This window comes from Tachypleus tridentatus, chromosome 13 (assembly GCF_004210375.1).
Source record: "Tachypleus tridentatus isolate NWPU-2018 chromosome 13, ASM421037v1, whole genome shotgun sequence".
Lineage (NCBI taxonomy): Eukaryota > Metazoa > Arthropoda > Merostomata > Xiphosura > Limulidae > Tachypleus > Tachypleus tridentatus.
The window spans coordinates 266,052,967-266,075,867 of NC_134837.1; the positions used below are offsets into that span (position 1 = coordinate 266,052,967).

Consider the following 22,901-nt stretch of genomic DNA (forward strand, 5'->3'; position numbering starts at 1 on the left):
AAGTATGTAATCCGACAAAAGCACCGATAGATTTATATAAACCACCAGCATTGATAGGAACACAACGGTCAGCGCACTACGAAGAGCGTTTGGCAATTATTACGTCATAGTTGTAAAACGACACGGTAACAGGCAAACGACCTAGAGGAATTCGAGTTCGAGGACACGCATATTTTGTTTCAATTTTTACTCGAAACGTAAAGTGTTTAAAAATATGGCAACTAAAGGAATTATACCTAACCAAAGTACACTTTCTAATGCAATTGTTAAGTGTAATGAAAATTCACCTTTAACAACACGTTGTGTTTCGCTATTGCAAGTTATCTAGTTTCCTTTTAAAAGAGATTTGATCTATAGGGAATACCGCTATATTCTATTACCCATATGAAAAGACTGCACTAGTTGAAACAACCAGATATTAGGTAGTTTAATTTAGTCACAATGAATGTTAACCGTGACAAGTAATAGTATTTTATGTTCGGTATAGGTTGATATATGTTTAGCCTATATTAATATACAGAATTATAGGATGTAATTGTGCTGTATTGTTTGTTTGAAGGAAGGGGAGAGATATTAAAGAGTGTAGGATGTAGTTTGAAACCTTTTAGCTGGAGCAAGAACATCTAAAAAACAGATTTAGAGATGAAATTTTGATTATGTTACAACGTATTAGAAAACCCATTTCTATTTACTAACTAATGGTTAGTGTTCTAACCAAACTTTAAGTACCAGTCTAATTTTGTATAGATTTCTAAAAAGGATGGAAGTCCTCGCTACCGAAGTAATTATATGTAGTATTGCTAAAACGATTAAGTCACATTTGAGGTTTCATTATCAACTTATTGATCTACAATGAAATAAGGTATGTAATAGTTGTGATTTAACTACAATAGTTAAAAATATAGGAGGTACAGCGAATGTTTATGTAGTTTCAGTTAAATGATTTCTGATTAATAAATACACCGGAAAAAATTTAAATTTATTAATTTACTAAAGGAAAAATAGAAAGTAACAAATGTAATAAAGTAAACAATCTAATAAAATTCATTAAACAGGAACCAGACCAATACGTAAAGGGAAATTCATTCCGTCTTACTACACGTGCAGGACAAACAGCCACAGGTTTCCCCTTCTATAGAGAGAGAATAAGATTACATGTGTAATAAAAATTGAAGTTTATAAGAAACATTAGTAACGAATGAAGATATAAACGTTTAGGGTTAAAGTTCAATTCCATACAGTATGGACTACATAAGATTATACATACCTGTACACTTACATCGATCTTCAGTTTCGGATTTTTTGTTGCATGTAGTGCACTTACAACCGTCTTTACCACAGGTGCACTTCTCGATACATGTGCATGTAGGATCTTAAAGATAAATATGGCACAAATTAATGAGGTGTCATGATAGATTGAAGTTCATTATGATATTTGGTTATATCAGGAACGTTACTTTGAGGTTCATGTGATGTCAAACAACGAACGTAAAGTTTAATCTCCGTAATGCACACAATATTAACTCCCATACTGAATGAGAGTCTAGTGTCGTTGTGTTATGATACTTCGTTAAGGATAAGTCATTATGATAAGATTGTTGAAACAGGAGGCGAAGTCGTGGTTTTGTGGAGTTACAACTGGAAGTTTTAACCATGTTAAAATTGCTAATGAAAATCTTCCACCGTCTTTTAGATTGAGATGCAAGACAACAGGATTAGCTTTCTTGTCCCAATATCACATTTAGATAAACGGGACAAGTTAAGTAGTGTTAAACCTTCGAAATCAGTTTATTTCAGTGGTACATTAGGAAGTCAGTGGGAAGGAAGAAATCCCGCTTAAGTGAGAGGATTACTATTGTTCCAACACAAGCTATCTTAATAGCTGTTGGTAAATAACAGTTACATTCCGTTAAAGCCGCAAGAAATACGGTAATTCTGTGTATAGTCTGATACAACGACTCGGGCTGATAAACCTATTGTTTATATAAGTGAATTTGTCTGCCAGTTTATTTTGTAAACCAGTTTCCATATGACAAACTACAGCTATATCAACGGTTACAGCTCAAGATATTTAGGACTGGTTATGTTCTAAAGGTAGTTTAGACGATATTTGATTAAAGCTATTGTTTTTGGAATTTATTTTCATATAAACCCTTATTACAGTAAGGGGTAACTGATAAATATTTAATAAATTATGGATTCACGCTACTTTAACGTTATGTTTAACTACGAAATCGTATAGAAGGGCATTTAAGCAGTATTGTTAAATAGGCAAGCCGCTAAATATGAATATTTAGATTCATAACTAAGAGACATATCTGGTACTTATTTCTTGAGGGAGTAGGAAACACAGATCGGTGAAATAATGTTTGAAGTTTCATTAAGTACATGTTAGGGGGAGGTTAGTAGAGATCGTGGTGATCTCTGGATTTATTAATACGTAGGCTTACCATAACTTACAAACCCGGATAGTTTCTATATTTTATTAGAGGTGATGACAGTGGTATAATAAAGAAGTATTGTGGTAAACTAACTTACCTCGAGTTGTGATGCTGCCATAAAAAAGGAATACTTGTAGTGAATACAGAAGTAGTAGTGGGGGATTCTGTGTACAACTACTGAATCACAACAAACCATTGCAGAGGCCATTTAATCACCTGATTTAGAACCATTTCTAGTAATAGGAATGGAAGGACGATTAAAAATGTTCAAGAAATAACAGTCAGTATTTCCAATGGGAGTGTCCATTTTTCTCTAGTGACTAAAATATAGGTCACAGTTTGGGACTAAGAAGCCACGATGAGATGACCAGTGGATATATAAATAGCGATGGCAGAGCGTCTGGTCTGAAAAGTATGACCCACCGAGGAAGAAAAACAACTCCAGGTGGGATGTTTTGGTAAGGAAGTTTCGAAGCATAGTAAAGCCAGTTACACACGGCAGGGGCACAAAGAAGGTTCATGAAACTATGTATAAGCTTTGAATTGGAGAAGTGCAGAAAGCCCCAGTGCAGAGCTGAAGTCCTTGATAAATGGGTTCCAGCATCTTTAAGGCTGAGGATGTGGCAGAGCCATAAACAACCGATCTATGGTGTAGTTTAAGTCGAGTAAGATATGAATAAAATTGAACATTGATCTAATATGCACGTGGTGAAAGAGGGGGAGACGGAGGATGTTCAATGCTCTTCTATATTTGCTCAATGGCTGTTAGATGTGTGGTTAAAAGAAAAGGTTACCTTACGGTTAAAGGTAAGCACCAAGAACTATCTTTGGGATTACAGGTAGTACAACTTAACTGATGCGTAGTTGAGGATCCGGGTGAATAATGAAATGTTTCATAATTTCCATGTAACAGCACCATCAGTTCCTCTCCCAATTAACTAAAGCGTATGAAAAGCAGGTCAGGGCTCTATGTAAATAACATTTGCGTTTGTTGTTGGAAGATATGCCTTTTTTTTTTTTTTTTATCAGAACGTAGAGATTATGGGGTCAAATTAGTAAACTAGACCGGACATCAGGACAAACTCCCTCAAACCGAGACGCATAATCAGCTTATTTTTATGTGTTCCTACATTAGTGTTGTTGCAATGATTGGTTGAAATTTATCATTGTTGCTACAGCGTTATTTAATCTTCAATAGCGTTAGTTTATTTTAACGTGTGTAGCTGTTACTAACCGATAGCTCTATCAGAAATTAGATTAGTTCGTTATTTGAGAGTAGAATACACATTGTAGTGGACGTGCACAAGTATTACACTTAGTAGAGGCAAAAGGAAAAAAAAAAAAAAAATCACATTTAAATAGTTAAATATGGAACTAAAAAATCCAAAACAAGAACACTGACAGTTATAAACCACAAAACGATTACAAACTAAATAATTCTTGTAAGTAAATGATATAACCATCTGTATATTAAGAAACGATTTTCTACCTTTACACTTACAACTTCTTTCAGTTCCGTCTTTTGTGTTGCACGCGTTGCACTTACATCCGTCTTCTTTGCCACACGTGCATTCTTTGATGCACGTGCATATTGGATCTTAAGAAGAGAATGAAAAATTTAGCATAAGCGAGCTATGGATATTAGCTTTTTATTTTTTATTATAGTTCTAATACCAAATTAATTTACACATTTAATGAAATGTTACCTTGTTATCAATGTTTAGAAGTAATAAATATGTAGACATTATTAATGTACATTTAATACATATCACCCATAACTCTTTTAGTAATGACGATACCTTAACATTCATATCTTGTCACAAAAAAACAAAGATTAGAATTACGTTTCATGAAATAGAAAGGATTTAAATAAAAATAATTTGAGAAGTGTAGTTTTAAGTTATCTAATAAAATTTCATTTAAAACTGATCATTAGGTGAAGCTTATGTTGCAACAATATATATTATTAATAGACGTTTCAAATAGGGGATATTAGGTTCACTCTCTTTGTAAGCGAATTAATTGACTGAAAAACATGGAAATACCAAAAAGCTATTTATATCCAGATTTTCACATTAAAACAAAACTGATAACCTTAGATATACAATAACACCCTTGAACAAATGCCATTTAAAATATTGTTTGTTACATTACCCTTACTTACACAAATTAAAGACACTTCAAAATTATTACTTAAACCAAACTCCGATACAAACATTTATTAATCGAATTCAACTTACATTTAGACTATCACTACTTCTCTGTAATACTATTTAACACAAACTCATTACCAAACACATTAGACGTACACCTTAATATACCCATCATAACATAACAAAACTTCAAACCTACCACCACACTGACAAGCTACGTCCGTCATTATTTACAACTTAAAACGTTATTACAATACGTCCTCTTCAAACTATAATTCCCATCTCAACTTACTGTGGTTGAAGTTTTTATTTTACTCGTGTAAACGATTCGTGTGCAAAATGAACAACAACGTACCGTGTGTTATTTCTAACCAATCATGATGAACAAACATTTCCTAATTATCATAAACAGTAATATATCTAAATATTTCATATAACTAATCTGACCTTGTAAAATAAAGTTTAACACTAGATCACTATAACGTCTACTATTGGTGATAAAACACACGTAACTACACAAGTTAGATGTATTGGTTTCTAATGTTTTTTTTATTTTCTAGTGTTTAAACTCAAAGATAATACAAATACCTCATGCCAACTTCATCAGTTGTAAGATTGTAGTCTCTAAGCGCTAGAAATCGGGTTTGAAAACAAACCAATCAAAAACACAACGTAATAACTAGTACACAAAATTAAAAGGACGAAAGTTACTATGTAAGTGTCAAGTGATGTTAATAAAGTGTTACAAATCTCACGTCAGATTTATAATTTAATTTATTAACAATAATCCAGTTACCAAGATCCAATCAACTGGTTACATAAGGATAGTCTATGATGTAAGAAAAGCTCCATTGTTAATAACATAAATAATTGATACATAAAACTGGTTAATATATAATGATGACAAGTTTATTAAAATCATTCTTTGAATTTGTTACTCAGACCAGTCAATTATTGTAATTTCAAACTGTCGACTTTATCCGCTGTATTAAATATTGATGGACGTGTCATTGAACACTTTTAATATTATAACGTCTCCTTAGCTGGATCACTTCCCCACACACTTTCCAGTTTATCACAAAAAAGTGAGAGATTTTAAAAACTAAAGTTTGGGGTTTGACTCCTCTAGTGTCCAGGTTTGTACTTATACAAACAGACAAACTGTTCTCATTTCTGTTTATAAAACAGGACTGCCACTTCCTCTGGTTTTTATTAGAATAATTGGTTTAGGTGTTTCTCTTCATTTTGTCATTTGGTGATATTATGTCCGACAGTTGAACTTTGAAGAGTGTGTGTGTTTTCATAAAGCAAAGTCACATCGAGCTATCTGCTGAGTCAATGAGAGGAATAGAACCCCTGATTTTGCGTTGTAAATCCGTAAACTTACCGCTATACTAGCGGGGTGCGTACTTTGAAGACAGAAAAGAAACGCAGGTAACACCCAGTGTTTGTGTCCACATATGGACGTAGTTTCAACAGATCACCTAATGTTGATTTGGTCACAAAGACTGATGTAGTTAGAGAGAATTTAGACTTTTAGTGTTGTGTATGTTCTGTGTCCGTGACAAATAACACCACTAATACTATACTAATAACACTAGTAATACCGTACTAATACGTGTATTACCTGATAATGGGACTGCTTAATCATTGTTGGTAGAAGTTGGTATAGCTTTGTTTTGTGTAAAAAATTATAAAAAATGAAACTTATTTTCCAAAATTATCTTCACCTTATCAAAAGTTCGAGATGAATGTAAGTGAAAACCCGTGCAAGGCTTTTACTTTCATGTTGGATAATCGCCTGTGTATTACAGAAATCACATTGTCCAGTGTTTCCACATTCCCTACTATGTTGTCTAAACACAATCTGTCATTGCGGTGTTTAAAATGAAACAACCTGACGAGCGCTAGAACATCTAACCATAATCACTGAATAGATTCAGATAAACTTCACAAATATAAAATGTCTCTTAATTACATAATGTTTTAACAAACTGTATGGCTTTAAAATGTGCTACACTAAACAGCACATTGCTGAACTATGTACATGATTTGAGATGGTTTGGTGATTTGGTGGACAGAGTAGTCTTTTCAAATCAAGATTCCAGCAACCACGAATGAACGTTCTGATGCTGCTAAGAAGTCTAGAGGTGTCCTCTTCCTCGGATCAAAATATCATTGTTGTAATGGTTTCTGCTGGTTAGTCTTAGGAATCCATTAACATGTTATAATCTTAACATTACCAAAACTGGTGACTGTAAGTATAATAAGAAAGCAAGATTTGAATACTTTAACCATGTAGTTTAGGTCTTGAAACAACGCACATGTTTTATCACATGTGATTATGACAGAGTATAATAGAAAAATAATCAGAAGATATCAAGAACAATGATTAATGTACAGATAACTTAATTATCACTTAAATATTGGATATCGTGAAATATGTAAGTATGGTGGAACGAAGTCTATAATATAACCATCAAACAGGTGTTTCACTGTATAATATCTAAATCTTAGACGCTTGACTGTATTCCTTTGATTATCTGACCAAAGCTTTGCTACAAGTTTTGAATAAGAGAAGCCATTGTCCACTTTACAGGACACTAGGAGAAAATACAACATATCTACTTTATAGATTACATTTCTAAATTTATTTCTGGTGTAAATTTGTATTATAAATAGAGATCTCTTTAATTTGTAGCTTTATAATTTTTAATTTGATTAACCTGTAGTTCTATGAATATTGTATTTATAATAGACTTTAAAAACCCTGTTGGTGAAAGTCGGAAATATATTTGTGTGGCTATTCTTTTGTTAACTTTTCTATTCACTGATTCATCATAACTTGTATATCAAATAGGGGGGACTGATCCCCACTATGAACAAGTTATATATAACTCATTTTATAACTTTGGGTTAACACAAACGTTAAAACTAGCTTTTTACTTCCTCTAAGTAAATGTTTCGTTTCTTTCTGTAATTGGTGGAAGCCAATCATTATCAAAATGAGAGGTGCTTTTTATTTGTTGTTATTGTGATTATAATATATTTTGTAAAGATAAGTAAGTAATGTACATTATGTATATGCAAAAACGGCTCGTTTGGGTTGAGAAAATATTTTACATATATTAATATAATAAAATAAATAAAATTATATATTCAAACATCTAATACCGCCCTCTACGTTCCGACACTCAGTTACACAACCCCTTTCAAACATGAGGTCAACTTCCGATCTTTTACCTCTTTCTTTGTGAACCTGACGATGACCGAAGAAGGTCGAAACGTTGTTCGTTCTTCTATGTAAAATATTTTCTCAACCCAAACGAGCCGTTTTTGCATATAAATTTCTCAACAGGTGGGTTTCTCGACATCACTAATGCACATTATTCCCAAAGTGTAGTCCAGGATTTCCGCTTCATAATCAGGATACAATCTCTCATTAGAATAAACTGACAATTAACAGTCCATTGATGAGTGTAACTTGCGCTTCTGATGTGTTGAGAGTCTGAATCTCAAATGCTTCATTTGATAATTTGTGATGAACTATACAGTTTTTATAGCTTCAACATACTTTAGTGTTTGCAATAAATTTAATATAAACAAATGCAAAAATTTGCTAATTAAAGAAAGTAAATAAATAAATTAGACACAAAAAATAAGAAAATGAATTTCTTAGATGAAAATCTTACGTTGTTATTATAGGTTTAGTTTCATTTTTATAGTTTTGATGGTGTTTGTATGAAAGAATATTAATAATCAAAATAGTCCTATTAGAAACAATTCATTGTTTTTCTATCGGAATAAACTTTTTTGTGTATTTGTTTAGATACCATGAACACTCAGAATGTCGAGCACTAGACCACAGATACATCGATGAATTCACACGCATCTGAATAGCCACATGATACAAAAGTGGATGGAAACAAGCTACCACCAAGAAGTCATTACACGCGCATGCTCTGTCCTGATCAATGTAATGGAAAAACAACTTTAAACGACATGTCTCTTCCATGCTGATTACATACACAAAATTACTTGAGTTTTGCTGTTTTCCACTTCTCCAATAAACTTGCCATTCTTTCACACAACAAGTCTGCACATGGCGGAGGGGGCAGGTGAGATTTTCGTTGTCGGTCATTCTGTGGCAAAACACTCTTACCACAACATGTGGCTTTTCACAATGGTCCCAAAGATTTCTTTTTTGCGCACCATAATTGTTAATGTAGTCACAAGAGCAATTTACAACGTGAAAATGTGAACCTTCATGGTATTCAGAACAAAGGAGAAGAAGACGGGAACATAATCCACTTCACTCTACTTCAATCACCGAACGATGAGCAATGTCCAGAAGATAGAAATTCACAACTACCATTTTAAATAATCTGTATCCACAGTGAAGAATGGAAGTAGACATAAACAAAACTGTAATCTACACAACCAACACGTAAACTATTCAATGAATCCACTCGTTCTTCCAAATCCAATGAATACAGCAAATAATCCTCTACTGTAATACACGTCATTACTGTAATGTTGACAACAATAGTAATACAACAAATAGTCTACTGCAATCCACTTCATTACTGTAATGTTGACAACAATAGTAATACAACAAATAGTCTACTGTAATCCACATCATTACTGTAATGTTGACAACAATAGTAATACAACAAATAGTCTACTGTAATTCACATCATTACTGTAATGTTGACAACAATAGTAATACAACAAATAGTCTACTGTAATCCAGTTGTCTTTTCCCTTCAGTTATTAATTTAACACCCTCTGTAGCTTGGGTAAAATGGGGAGGACTGATCTCCGCGGTAGACATGTTCCATTTAACTCATTTTACAGCATTGGGTTAAAACAAACTGGTTTGTATAAATGAATGTTTCATTTCTTTCTGCAAGTAAGAGAATATAATTATTATGCAAATGTGATCTAAGTTTCATTTCTACTTGGCTCGAATTGTGATCATAACATACTAACTAATGTCAACTGAATCCATATCAGAATCATTATACTATATCTCAGTATAGTTCATTGTGTTGTTGGATGTAAATATCACTATCCGACGCTTTGACTCTGTAACTAAAATAATTTATTAGATACTTTGTGAAGAACTATACAGTTTTATAGATTCAACATATTGTAGTGTGTGAAATACATCAAACATAAACAAATGCTAAAATTCTCAAAATGTTTATTAGCCAATCCAGGTGGCAGTAAATAAATAAATAACATATAACAAACGAGAAAGAGGTATTCCATAACTGACAATCTTACGCTGTTTCGATAGATCTAATTCTATAATTATAATTTTTATATATGATCTATAATAGACGAAAAATGAATATTTTACCTACAACATTCCAAGACAGTCGTATTAGAAACAATTCAATGTTTCTATGTAGGAGTGAACATTTTGTGTATATTTTAAAATACCTTGAACAGTCAGAACGTAGAGCACTATACCACAGAGTCATCAGTGAATTAAGACTCATATGAAGAGTCATGTGTCAAACGCTTACATGTGATTGAGGATGGAATCAAGATACAACGATAAAGTTATTACATGTGCATGTTCTGCCCTTATTAATCTAATAGAAAAAACAACATTTCTCTTTCATGCACCTTGCGGTTTCCACTTCTCGAATAAAGCTGACTTTCGTTCGCACACCAAGTCTCCACATGGCGGTGGGTGTAGGTGCGAATTTTGTAGTTGGTCCTTCACGAGAATGCCACTCCCACAACGACATACTGGTACCTACAATGCTTACAAAAATTTATTTTTTGCACAGTTTAATTATTCATGTCCTCACAAGAGCAACTTGGAACTTCATGGCATTCAAAACAAAGACATAAACACAAAAAGACTGGAACATCATCCACTTCAACTCTACATCAATTACCAAAAGATATCTGTAAGATAGAAATTTACATGAAATTCGTCGAGAACTTTAACATCAAAAAATAATGGAAGTAACTTGAATCAAAACTAATTAGCCAAAGAAGAAAACTATTCAATGAATCCATTGCTTTTGGCTAAATCCAGTGAATTTTAACAGGAGCCATTTTATGCTAAATTTTCAACTACATTCTACCAGCAACCTAGTGTATCGAATACAACCAATGAACAACATAATTGGTGTTTTAGCGAATTTCACCTACAATCAAACATTACGGTACCAGCAAACATCACAACTGAAATAATGTCTTCAGGGTTTCTCCTAAGTAAGAAGATTCGTTTCAATAGAAAATACAATACATTACAAACAACTTCCTGTACTAATGAAAATTACATATTATCTATTGTCAACCCTTAAAGTAATTTAAGGAAGATGTGAAGAGGATAAGACAGATTAATAGCAGTAAAAGATTGACTTGGTTCATGAAAAGAAAAATAAACACCTGTATTGAAGAGAGAAATGTTGTGATCCGTAAGTATACCTATATGTAGTAGCTTCTTCTCTCATCAATATGAGCACTTACCATGAGGGGATAATGTTTAACACAATCCCCTGGAAAGCATTAAGGTTTGATTGCTCATAGGTCTTTCCAAGCGACACGCTAAAAGAACAAATATTGATCGTATGACCCAAGGATACGCAGATGTCTAGGATCTCTAAGTCGGGTGGAAAATACAGGATGTGCACATACTAATTAGTCAGCAGCGTCACCCTCTATGCACACATCCTATCATTGCTATATATAAATTCTGAGGGGTGACTGCATCATCAGGTTTCAAAAATATTTTCTCTAATGAAAGACACAGGATGATAGGCATCAGTCAGTGTTTTGATATGATTTAAATTACAATATGTCGTCAATTCCACTAATCAATGTGGCCATTTTTACTTGTTTAGAGGCTAACTGGTTGGAGAGACCTTCTGTTTTCAACCACGAATTTTCTCTTTACACTATTGAATGGAAAGAAGTCTCTTGACCTCCATGGATTCTCTCCTGGGACGAGTGAGCAGGTCTGTCATTGGAAGAAGATTTCAGCGACTGAGAGCATTTACGTATAATATTTCTGCATCTTGGGGTTGGAGAAGAAAATGAACGTGGGAAAACATCTGATCTCGGAACTATGGGAAGTTAGTCCGTTGATCTGCTGGAAGGAATGGTAGAGACAGAGATGGATATTAATGTTGACTCGTCAACTTAAGTATGGAGGGAAAAAGACTTTCCACGTTTCTAATTACGATTCTTTTGGATGGACGGAGAGATCTGTTTGCACACTCATTGTAACAATGAAATAGAGTGCAGCAGAATACGTCCATGATAAAGTGGTGGACAACAACTTTCGAGCCTCAGGATAAGAAATGTTGTGAACTGTTTTAAAAAGCTCTACATCTTTTTCTTCGACTCATCTTAGATATGAATGAAATGAAGCTGGGTGAAAGTCATTACAGTTTACATAATGAGGATCTGTTTCACACTTGTAGATATCATGGTCCTTCCCACTGCAATGACCACATCTCAAGGAACCGCAACATGATGTCTTTGAGTGACAGAACCCTTGACATTAGAAACTTCTTAGAGGGTTCAGAAAATATGGCATTTCTTTGGAATTTGCTTTGCTTAAAGCCTATTAAAGCCTATCCTAATAAAGTGAAGGCAGTAGATAAAGAAAAGAGCACACTGTTGGAAAGGGAAGCACGATTTCTGAAGGAACTTATAATTTTATCTGGAAGAAATACATCAGCTGACAGTTACTGTCAGGAAGACAGAAAGAGCAATATTTGAGTGAAAACTAATGAAATTATTTATAATGAACCTATTCTTTTCTATTGTTTACTCTTAATGAAAGAAGAGTTCTTATTGGTCTGATAAAGGTGTTTAAGGTTGAAAGTAGAGTTGTTATTGGTCTGATGAAGGTGTTTAAGGTTGAAAGTAGAGTTGTTATTGTGTTGATGACTAATTTTTTCTTCATATTTTCCAACGAAAATAGTCCAACTTGAGAACACAGGTATAACTTATGGGAGGGTAGGACTCATCTTCACCTAAGGCAGTTTCAGTTATCTAGAAATTGGTTGGCCTTCGGAATGGGTTATCTTCTGTTATTGAAGAAGCAGTAATTGAGAGTTTAGATACAATTTTTGATAAGTATATGAATGATAACGGCTGGTTTTAATTTTGTTTGAATTATTCTAATTTAGTTTAGACCATCAGACAACCGACATTGACTAATGTTGTCCGAAAATGCTATATTAACACACGTATTATTGTGTGTATGTCATATTGCAAAATCTGTGTTGTGAGAAAATTAATAAATTGTTATAAGACATGTGTCCAGATTATTTTATTGTAATCATGTTACTGAAAATTATTATTGATTTAGTTTAATATTTAAGATTACGTTTTAATTGTTCTACAGTATCATTCTTTTACAGAATGATTTAATTGAATGGTAAGGAAAGTTAATTATCTGGTAAATTACTGATTTAAACTGATTGTATTAATTATATTCACGTTCATCAAATATGTACTAGTCCGACTTTGTGGTTTGTTTGTTTGTTTGTTTGTTTTGGAATTTCGCACAAAGCTACTCGAGGGCTATCTGTGCTAGCCGTCCCTAATTTAGCAGTGTAAGACTAGAGGGAAGGCAGCTAGTCATCACCACCCACCGCCAATTCTTGGGCTACTCTTTTACCAACGAATAGTGGGATTCACCGTCACGTTATACACCCCCACGGCTGGGAGGGCGAGCATGTTTAGCGCGACGGGGGCGCGAACCCGCGACCCTCGGATTACGAGTCGCACGCCTTACGCGCTAGGCCATGCCGGGCCCCGACTTTGTGGAACTATGACGTTTTGTCACCAGTTATGCTAACCTTGTAACACTTCCTCTGGTGAGAAGAGCAAGACATAATGATGCGAGACAGGGAAGGATATAACGGTACAACGATACGAGGGTATTCTAGTAACAACTGAACCAGGTATCTAAAGAGAGTTACATTTTTTTAATCAACTCGTCCGTCAGGGCTAAAATCTGTTATACTCAGTGAAGCTTTGTTCAGAAATTATATTTCTTTCTAGATTAATTCCTCTGCAGCAAGACTATCTTCAATTCTGTGGGTTGTATTTCATCTTTTCACCAATAAAATCCGATATAAATATGTGTACAATACATTTAATACAATGGGAATACAATTTAATCTTTTCTTAATTTATTATTTTACAATACTAAACATGAAACGTAACACATACAGGTGCACAGAGTATTACTATTTACAATGAAAACGCCATTCGAAGTTATTTTGCTTATATGTATATTCTGTTGTCTTTCCGATTCGAACGAGACAGGTTGTCAAACTTTCTTCGTTTTTATTATCATGTTTTTGATTTCTGTGATGTTGCAATCTTTGACACTAACCCCATCTATCGTTCATCTTTTGTCACCAGGATTACGTATCACGGTGAGCGAAATCTATGTTTGAAAATCACCCGGATCATAAACTCAATTGAAGCTATTAAAACAATATATATACAATATTTACTTTGTAGTGATTTTTACCTATTAGTGCGTCTCTCTACCAAACTAAAATTCATCTAAAATAGCTAACTTCTTTTGTTGAACGATGTTAGTGAGGTAAGACACGAATACAAAATAGCTTGACAAAAGTATTGTCCATATAAGGAAACAAAATGCTTAAATATTTAGATCACGTTAACCAATTAAAATGCTCCTATGTTTAAATTATCTTATTCTTGTTGATGATTAGACAGTTGAGTTTGTTAAAACTGCTTGTTTTTCCTATTACTCTTTATCATTTACTACAGGTAAGGATTTCCGAAACTGACAATTCAATGTTTCTAACAAATTGGATCATAATAGTTATATTGAATGCTGTTCAACTATTTTTGACACAAAAGATAAAAACAACAAATTGCGTCTTGTGTTTTTCTTCTTCTGAAATATTATACAAACTTTAGTTTTCAAACCTTTTAACGCAAAAAGTAAAACTAATGTAAGATTGTTTATTTCTGAAATTCGTTAAAAGGTACACGAGGGCTATCTGCGCTAACCGTCTCTAATTTAGCAGTGTAAGACTAGAAGGAAGACAGCTAGTCATCACCACCCACAGCCAACTTTTGAGCTACTCTTTTACCAACGAATAGTGGGATTGGTCGTAGGTTGTAACGCCGTCACAGTTGAAGGGGCGAACTCTCGACCCTCGGATTACGAGTCGAATGCGTTAACCACCCGGCCATGCCAGATCCAAAACTATTAAAATGAAATTTAAAAATTTTAAGATAAACTTGTTTCAGTTACGATTCAAAACCTGCTACACTAAATAATTAAATTCAAAACACAATAACAACAATTTATACACAAGGTTAATTATAGCTTCAATAACTACATCATATCGACCTTTAATATGGCCTTATCATCATCATTTCAAAATTGTTGTTATTTTATATTAACAGTTGCCTTATTTTATACCGGATTGCGTCATGATAATTTTGCTACCTTATTTTATACCGGATTGCGTCATGATAATTTTGCTACCTTATTTTACACCGGATTGCGTCATGATAATTTTGCTACCTTATTTTACACCGGATTGAGTCATGATAATTTTGCTACCTTATTTTATACCGGATTATGTCATGATAATTTTGTTTTCCCTCTAATTAATTAACCTAAAATTGATGTATGGAACACCTACTTATTTCATATTTGTTTAGATTTCCACTCACTAAATATATTAATAAGCTAGATGTTTGGTGAAGAGTCTTTCAACGTATTTTGTTTCAATAACATATAAGAACAAAATTATTTACATTTGTACTCGGTTCTTATTTTGATAATAATATATCTTTTGAAGTTAAGTAAATTATGACGAGTAAATACCAAAGTCCAGTCCAGATTTTGCGTTTCAGAATTATTATACAATTTTTCAATAGAGCTCACTGACAATTAGCTGTTCATTGCCAAGTATAACTTGCGCCTTCGATGTATTGAGAATCTGTATCTCATATAATTTATTTGATAATTTTTGATGAACTATACCGTTTTAATATGTTTAATATATTATGTTTAGAATAAATGTCATGTAAAGAATTGCAAAAATTCTCACAATTTTTATTAGTCAATCTGAGCCAGTAAATATATAAATTACATATAACAACTGGGTAAAGGAACATTTTAAATGAAAATGTTACATTGTTGTACTAAGTTTAATTTCATAATTACAGTTTTGATGGTGTTTGTATAATAGAAGTTAAATTAACATTTTCATAGGACGTTTCAAGACAGACGTATTAGAAACAATGCAGTGTTTCTCTATTCGAATAAACTTTTTGTTTGTATTTTAGATACCACGAACAGTCAGAACATAAAGCACTATACCACAGATTCATCAGTGAATTCACACACCTGGACAATGAAATTGCAAAAACTTGCAAGTGATTGAAGATGTACACAAGACACAACGACGAAGTCATTACACGTGGATGCTCTGCTCTTATCGTTCTAATACAAAAAACAACATAAAACAATATTTCGCTTCCATACTCGTGACATCCATAAAATCACTTCAATGTTGCGGTTCCCATTTCTCCAATAAAGCTACCTTTCGTTCACACATGGCGGTGGGTGCAGGTGATATTTTTGTTTCGGTCTTTTTGTAGTAAAGCACTCTTCCGACGACGTACAAGTTTTCACAATGATCACAAAGATTTATTTTGTGCGCACTTTAATTATTTATGTAGTTACAAGAGCAACTTGGAACGTCACAACTTGAAGCTTCATGGTATTCAAAAGAAAGTAATAAAAACAAAGGAGAAGAAGACGGGAACATCATCCACTCTACTCCAATCACCGAAAGATGAGCGATGTCCAGAAGATAGAAATTCACAGTTTATTCACACGTGTTCGTCAATGCCAGTGAATTTCAACAAAATTCTTTTATCTACTAAAATACGAACTATCTTCTACCAGCAACCTAGTGTATCGAATAAATCCAATGAACTATATCCACAATACAACTGAATGAAAAAAGTGAACTCCAAGACTGAAATAATTTCTTCAGGAGTTTCAGAGTGTAAAACCTTTCGTTTCAGCATTAAATACAATAGATGCAAAGTAACCTTTTCTTGAGAAAAGGACATTTAGTAAAACAACTGAATCTCGATCAGTATCTTTACTATCTGAAGTCTTAACAGATGTTTCACGACATTCTGATATATATTTGTTAGTGACAGCAAACATCATGTAGTTTATTTGCCACCCAGAAATAAACACAATGAATGTCAGCATTTTATGACAGTTTTTGCTCAAGATAGGAATAGCATTACGTCCTCTGTGTCTTCTGGTGTTTCCAGATTCGCTGTGTATGATACGAACAATAATCAAAAATCATCGTACTGAAGATCACGTGCCACGTCTTTAAACATTAGTTTCGATTCATAAAAATTAGAGGCGAGCGAGATTGACTGTATAACTTACGAGTTTCACAGTACTCCCATATGTATAGATAATACATCCCACCCAGTCAGTTAATAATAAGACATCCGAGCAAAATCATATATGGTCATTTTTGGGTCCTTCGAATCCTTTTCTCGAGAATTTGCCTGTTTTTTTTTCTGTTCGAGAGAAAGATATTTTCGGGAATATTGTTTCTTTCTGTGTAGTTACAAAATTCTAAAACTCCCCGAAGAAACCCATCTCCAATTTATCTTAGAATACAAAGATTTGCAGCTGGTTCTGCCACTACTGGACCGTTTTCTGAAGATACCGGAAATACATCGTCACATCTTACCATAGAGTTGAAAAGATGATTCAAAAGAAATAAAGAATCTACATGTCAACATGTTCACTTGGTTTATAACAAAAATAATGACATTATATGTTTGAAGATTTGCAGATGATATAATTTCTAAGAGTAAGAACTAAGAGGTGTGTGTACTGATTTTGTTAATCAAGTGTTTCTATCACTCGGTGAAGTAACAAAAACAAAACTCCTTTTTATACAGAGTCCATACCTGTAGTATTGGTAGATGTTGTGTGGGATAATGGAGTCGAGGGTGAAGTTATCAACTTCCCTAGTTCCCCTGTCCCTATAGTACATTCTATTTGCCAGTTTGTATAACATGTCCTGAAATAATTAAGACGGTCCAGTGGTTATCAGAGTGACATGACCTCTCACCTTCCGCATCCCAGGTGGATGATTTTGCTAAGTTTATCAAATTAGTATGAAACGCATCTTTTGATAAATTGTTTAGGCAGAGTATTCATGATGAAACCTTGTAGAATGGACGGCAACTGTCTATTGTGGAGACAAGTGTGGAAGAAGACTTTCGAAACGACGTCCTCTACATTTGTGTCTCCACAATAGACAGTTGCCGTCCATTCTACAAAGTTTCATCATAGTTTGAAACGTGTTCACAACTCCTCATTACCCGATGTAACAATCACACTGAAAGAGTACATAGTTTATTAACTGATTCTGTAATAAAAGCTGCACTCACTTTGACTGACTTCAGTCTTCAATATTCCCGTAATTTGTCGTGTTTCGAAAAATATGCGACAATGGTTTCCTCTCCTTTTCAAAATGTATTCTAGTACCATTTTAATATACCAAACTTATCAGTGTATAAATTATATATATTAAAAATTATTGTTTTATGGTGTTATACGAACCTTCTTTAAGTTTCTTTGTTATTTTCGTACTGACAAACATTTAAGATCCTGTAATATTACTTATTAATATTTTATTCATTAGATTTTCTCAAGTATCTCGAACTCTTATTGAATTACTTGCATATTTAACGAAAAGACAACTAATTATATATGTCTGACATATCTATTCTATTTATACCATTAATAATATGTGGTTAGTGCGTTTTAAGGAAGACTTTGTCTCCTTACTAAACCAAGCAGGCATTTAGCATTATTAAACCCGCTACCTTATCCAACGAAGCAAGGATACTTTAACAGCTTTGCTTCGTCTCAGGGTAAATCAATGAATCAATAGATATTTTTACACATTGAATGGATTCAGGAGGACATAGGCTTCGAATATATTAAGCTGTTCCGGTCATCGAGAGTTTCTAATTCGATGGAGTCATTGAATTCCAGAAATGTCAGTTGAGTTGTATTGTGCAAGGAACGGGAGATGTCTAAAAACAAACTTGTTGTGGGAAGGTGGTCATCTGTCCATGGACATTGCGGACATCTTTGACACGTGTTTTGCCTACTATATGCCAGGCATGGCCAGGTGGGTTAAGGCGCTCGACTCGTTATCCGAGGGTCGTGGGATCGAATCCCTGTCACATCAAATATGCTCGTCCTTTCAGCCGTGAGGGCGTTATAATGTGACGGTCAATACCACTATTCGTTGGTAAAAGTGTAGCCCAAGAGTTGGCGGTGGGTGTTAATGACTAGCTGCCTTCCGTCTAGTCTTACACTGCTAAATTACGTACAGCTAGCGCATATAGCCCTTGAGTAGTTTTGTACGAAATTCAAACTAAACAATTGCCTCCTTTTGTCAAATATATTCAGCTTCCCTTGGTGGATGAGATGATTTAACATGACATCGAACAATTGTTACCAGTCTTGTTACCCATTACCTTGGGTGTATGTTGGGCAGCTATCCACTCCATATCATTTTTATAAGTGTCTGGGGCCGGATTGTTAGCCAATGGAATTCTATTCCCACGTGTGGCATATTAATAACTAGAACTCCTGTTGTTAAGTTTTAATGACTGTCTGATCCCGAGCTCCATTCTGCCGGTTACACATGATGTGTTATTTACATTAATTTTGTAAGGACCCCACCCATTCTGCAAATATTTGTTTTTTGATGTCCCATATCACTCGTTCATGTAGATGGAAAAAATTGTGTTCAGGGTTCTGGGTACACGTTTCAGTACTGTTATGCATAATCCTGTTCTTAGCACTCGAACGTGTTTAGTGCGGGGTAGAAGTATCTAACAATATTCGATACTTCTGTGATCTTTTTGGTTGTATCACACAGAAATATCCCGGCAATTTTTTGTTTCGCTCGACCAGAGTTATGCCTTGTGATATGTTTTGGAGAGGTATGGGTTTTAATGAACTGATACTTAACGGCTCACTTTCACATAACTCAGGATGTTCGTCAAGGATGTCCACTATCACCTTACTTGTGACAGAGTACCTGTTTTCTAGTTTGCATCACATTGTTACAGAGATGTCTACTGTCGTCTTCCTTGTGACAGAGTACCTGTTTTCTAGTTTGTATCACATTCAGTGATGTAGAGAAAACCCACTTGTAGAGAAATATACATGTAAAAACGGCTCGTTTGAGTTGAGAAAATATTTTACATATAAGAGCGAACAACGTTTCGACCTTCTTTGGTCATCGTCAGGTTCACACAGAAAGAGGTAACTGAACGGGAGCTGAGCACTGCTTCTTCAAAAAAAAATGAAGAACATCCTATCAGACACGAACAAATTTAACCAATACACACAAATCCAACAAAGATACACGAGACGCAACTGAACAAATTACTACTACAAATGAAAAAAGCCAACACAATTTCACAAACACTTTATTCCTACCTACGTAAAACCGACTCAACGCACACCGCAAATATACGGCATCCCCAAACCTCATAAACCAGATTGTCCATTACGACCAATAATGGACACATATGAATCCTTTAATTATAATCTTGGTAAATACACAGCATGGGCATTCTCCAAATATGTAACATCAGCAAGCTCATTCATCAAAGACTTTCAAGTCTAATCTAAATCCACTCAATCATACAGCTTTGATGGCCAGTTTCGATGTTATATCCCTCTTTACAGAAGTTCCAACCACTGAAGCCTGCAAGATAGCCTTAGAACTCTATATCCGAGACCCTAACCCCTCTATAGAAATTCCCAGCAACCAATTAGTAACCCTCATAGAATTCACCACGATGAAGACAAGCTTCATGTTCAACAACCACAACTATATACAAACAAATGGCCCAAGCATGGGCAACCCAGTATCACCAGTTCTAGCCAATATTTTTTATGACACAAGTTGAAACGCAAGCAATCAACACAGCATTACATTTATCACTACACTGGTACAGATATGTAGACGATACGATTGAGGGATTCACATCTACAGAACACACACTTAATATTTTCAATCACATTAACTCTATACATCTCAACATCAACTTCACATGTGAACAGGAAGAAAGCAATCAAATATCGTTTCTTAACCTTAAAATTACAAGAACCGACACACAATTTAAAAGAGAAATCCACCAAAAAATCACCCATACTGGACTATACATTCCTTGGGACTCAGCACATGAAACAAAACAAAAACTCAACATACTAAGAAACCAAATAAACACAGCCATAAATCTATGCTCACCAGATAAAATTAAGGATGAATTAGACGAAATAAAACAATACTTCATCAACATCAACAAGTTTCCTCCACAAACCGTAGAAAACATTTACGCACACACCTAGACAGAAAGCAAAATCAACCAACAAAAGTAAATATATCCCACGAATTAAAAAAATAACGAAACCGTATACTGCTGCACACCATATATTCCTGACATCAGCAGACAAATGACCAGCATTTGGCAAAAACTTGTAACAAAATATGACATTCCAGTTAATACCAAATTTATTCAAAAACCAGGCACAAAAGTGAGGTCTATACTATGTAAAAACTACACTGACAAACACCACACCAACATTATTTAGAAAATACAATGTCATAACTGCCCCGACTTCGATATTGGAGAAACAAGTAGCAAAATGGTAACCAGATTCAAAGGACATAAAAAGTCACCTTCACACGTTTTCGAACACTGCAAGTCAAATAAACACAACATAACCATAGAAAATACTCAAATACTAAATAAAGAAACAAACATAAACCAACGCAAAATTAAAGAAGCCATACTTATACAAGAACTTAAACCCAAAATAAACCAATATAAGGGAACGCCTTTATACCTATATTAATATAATAAAATAAATACAATTATATATTCAAACATCTAATACCGCCCTCTACATTCCGACACTCAGTTACACAACCCCTTTCAAACATGTGGTCAGCTTCCGGTAAGTTAAATCTTTCTTTGTGAACCTGACGATGACCGAAGAAGATAGAAACGTTGTTCGCTCTTCTATGTAAAATATTTTCTCAACCCAAACGAGCCGTTTTTGCATATATATTTGTATGACATTGTTTCGGTGTGTTATATTTCATTGCCTATTACAGTACTTAATATTATCTACAGCCTTAAAGTGGTAGCTGCTCTAGTACTGTCAATACCACAACTTTATAATGTATGTACATACTGTCCTTCTCTGTACAGAAATATAGATATAATAATCGCTAACACGAATATCATTCTGGTATGTATAATATATGTAATGTAGAGTGACATGTGGTCCTTTTCCCATACACTCATACCCAAAATAACTGTTAACACAATGATTATATAAACAATCTCGAACACATATCCACACAGGTATTATTATATTGCTAATGGTTACGTATACGAATATACAACTTCAAAATTTACATCAGTAAAGTTTTACTTTACAAAAGGTTTTAAAAAATCGGAGGATTTTGATAAACGTTTCATTAATTTTATGTGAAATGTTTGTTTGATTTATTTTTCATGTATATTCAGTAGAATGAAATACTATAGTAAATAGAGTAACAGCACTTCCTATGTACAATATGTTTGATTTGATTTTTAAGCAGTCATTTAAATATAAATAACTGATTACAACTTTCACATATCACCAGTAATAAACCTGTAGTTATATGATGGAGGTTAGGAATGCGAACGATTAAATATTAAGATGTTACGAGGTGTACAAAGTAATACAACTGGGATATATTTATATACGATATCCTCGTTATACCTTAAACATGTATAGCATTTAGCTTGTTACGTGAAATATTTAATGATTTAATCTGATGCCTAGTTTCTAAATAAAGTAACGTTTTACACAAATGAAAACTTGCAACGGTAAATTTGTAAAACTAAAAATTGGGTTTCTTCTCGTTGAGTAGCTCCGATTTTAACAACAAACAAGTTATGATGGAAATAAAAGTTGCTAGTTGCTTTATCAGTGAAAATTATGAATATAGTTTATGTAAAATATATGCTATTATAACAACGTAAATTTCCAACGACCCGCCCACATTTGGTTAATATGAAATACTAAGGCTTTGTAATGCTGAAACCAGAGGTTCGATAGCCGTGTTGGGAACACAAATATCCCATTGGTTAACTTTATAAAACAAAGATACTTAAATTGAGTGATGAC

General features: G+C 33.9%; 1 long non-coding RNA gene across 1 annotated transcript; it reads right to left on the reverse strand.

Annotated features, from left to right (window-relative positions):
- Positions 1–960: 960 nt before the first annotated feature.
- On the reverse strand, positions 961–4,914 carry LOC143239628 (uncharacterized). Its single transcript, XR_013021267.1, has 4 exons — positions 4,794–4,914; positions 3,931–4,038; positions 1,268–1,372; positions 961–1,132 (listed from the first exon to the last, which is right to left on the reverse strand). It is a non-coding gene; the product is annotated as an uncharacterized LOC143239628 (long non-coding RNA).
- Between the last annotated feature and the right edge of the window lie 17,987 nt (positions 4,915–22,901).